The following is a 2,500-nucleotide window of genomic DNA, read 5'->3' as shown; positions in this document are numbered from 1 at the left end:
CTGTTTCTGTCTGTCGGTCTCTCTCTCCCCCCCCCCCTCTCTCTGTTTCTGTCTGTCGGTCTCTCTCTCCCCCCCTCTCTCTGTTTCTCTCTGTTTCTGTCTGTCGGTCTCTCTCCCCCCCCCTCTCTGTTTCTGTCTGTCGGTCTCTCTCCCCCCCCCCTCCTCTCTCTGTTTCTATCTGGCGGTCTCTCTCTCCCCCCCCTCTCTGTTTCTATCTGGCGGTCTCTCTCCCCCCTCTCTCTCTCTGTTTCTATCTGGCGGTCTCTCTCTCCCCCCTCTCTCTCTGTTTCTGTCTGTCGGTCTCTCCCCCCCCCCTCTCTCTCTCTCTCTGTTTCTGTCTGTCGGTCCCTCTCCCTCTCTCTCTCCCCCCTCTCTCTCTCTCTGTTTCTGTCTGTCGGTCTCTCTCCCCCCCCATCTCTCTCTCTGTTTCTGTCTGTCGGTCTCTCTCCCCCCCCCCCCCCTCTCTCTCTCTGTTTCTGACTGTCGGTCTCTCTCCCCCCCCTCTCTCTCTCTCTCTGTTTCTGTCTGTCTTCGGTCTCTCTCTCTCTCTCTCTGTTTTTGTCTGTCGATCCCTCTCTCTCTGCACCCTCCCCCGCCCCCTTCTCTCTCTCTCTGTTTGTGTCTGTCAGTCGGTCTCCCCCCCCCCCTCTCTCTGTCTCATTCAATGCCCTTGCGTGCTGGTGCGTGATTTCAACTTGGAGCGAAAAATACAGCCTGCTTGCCGCACTTTGTGGGCAGCGTGTAATTCTGTTGATAATAACCTCAGGGCTGGCCTCTCTTCCAGACCAGAGGCTACGTGTGTCCAGGGCTGAGAGATGGGGCTAAATGGTTTCCCCCACTGCTGAATGCATTGGTTTTCTGCCCGGGTCTGTCCGTCAGTCAGTCTGCCTGTCAGTCTGCAACTCTGTCTTCTGTCTGTCTGTCTGTCCCTCTCTCATATTCGGAGAACCCAGCCTACTGGCTTGACTCGGTTCAGCGCCAACCCCGTGATTCTAATGATAGCATCAGGACTGACTTTTCTTACAGGCTGGAACTTGCATCTCTCTGGGAGGGTTGATGTGGATGTTGTTCTCAGTTTCTTTGGTTGTGTTCAGCTTTTTGATGTGTCTTGAAGGATTGGTTTCTTTCTTTTTTTTTCTGTGTGTCTGTCTGTGTGTCTGTGTGCGTCTTAAACTGTCTCCAGTCCCTCCGTGTCTTCTACTGTCTCACTCTTGTTCAGCTTTTGATGTGTCCCCTCTCTCTCTTTCTCTCCCCCCCCTCTCTCTCTCTCCCCTCTCTCTCCCCCGTCTCTCTCTCTCCCCCTTCTCTCTCCCCTCCTCTACCCCCCTCTCTCTCTCTCCCGTCTCTCTCTCTCCCCCCTCTCTCTCTCCCCCCTCTCTCTCTACCCCCCTCTCCCTCTCTCGGTCCTGTCTGTCTTTAACTCTGTGTCTCTGTGTCTGTCGAGTGTTCAGTTGTCTGTCTGTTTGTGTGTGTGTCTGTCTGTATTTGTTTTGGACTGTCCCCCTATGTTTGTCTCTTTTACTCTCACTGTTATTCTCCAGGAAGTAATCGGTGGCAATTTGTGGTTGCAACGGTGCTATCAGGACTCTTTGTTTTCGTTTTTTTCTGACAGACGACAAACAGAGTGTGTGCAGCTCTGTGTGTGTGTGTGTGTGTGTGTGTGTGTGTGTGTGTGTGTGCAGAGGCATGAGCGTGTTTGTGTTTGTGCGTGTTCATTTTTATCCACGCCCGAGTGCGTGTGCGTGCGTGTGTGCCTGAATCGACCGGAGGAGGAAATTTAGCCTGCTTCAGTGCCAGCACTCTACGCTGCAGACACTGTGCGATTCTAATGGTTACATCAGAACCCACTTTCCCCTCCCCCCCAGCCCCCTCTCCCTCCAGACCAGGACTGGCTGTGATGGGCTAGGCTGACAGGCTTTTGGTTTGTACCAGTGCCCGTGATTTCTCCCTCTCTGTATGGATCAGTTCTCCTGCCTCTGAGTCTGTCTGACACGCTCTCTCTCTTGGCTGTCTTGTGTCTGTTTCTCTGTCCGTCCTCCTCTCACTCATTGAGAACAATCTTGACTTCGTTCAATGGCGGTTTGTGTTTGTAATGAGCGGAGTGATGGCCTCAGTAGAGGTAACGCGTCCGCTTAGGAAGCGAGAGAATCTGAGCACGCTGGTTCGAATCACGGTTCAGCCGCAGATATTTTCTCCCCCCCCCCCCCCCCCCCCACCCCCCTCCACTAGACCTTGAGTGGTGGTCCGCCGGACGCTAGTCATTCGGATGAGACGATAAACCGAGGTCCCGTGTGCAGCATGCACTTCGCGCACGTAAAAGAACCCACGGCAACAAAAGGGTTGTTCCTGGCAAAATTCTGTAGAAAAATCCACTTCGATAGGAAAAACAAATAAAATCTGCACGCAGGGAAAAAAACAGAAAAAAGGTGGCGTTGTAGTGTAGCGACGTGCTCTCCCTGGGGAGAGCAGCCCGAATTTCACACAGAGAAATCTGTTGTGA

The sequence above is a fragment of the Babylonia areolata genome, chromosome 22, assembly GCF_041734735.1.
Source record: "Babylonia areolata isolate BAREFJ2019XMU chromosome 22, ASM4173473v1, whole genome shotgun sequence".
Taxonomy (NCBI): domain Eukaryota; kingdom Metazoa; phylum Mollusca; class Gastropoda; order Neogastropoda; family Buccinidae; genus Babylonia; species Babylonia areolata.
The sequence above is the reverse complement of the archived record's forward strand: the minus strand, read 5'-3'. Positions refer to the sequence as shown.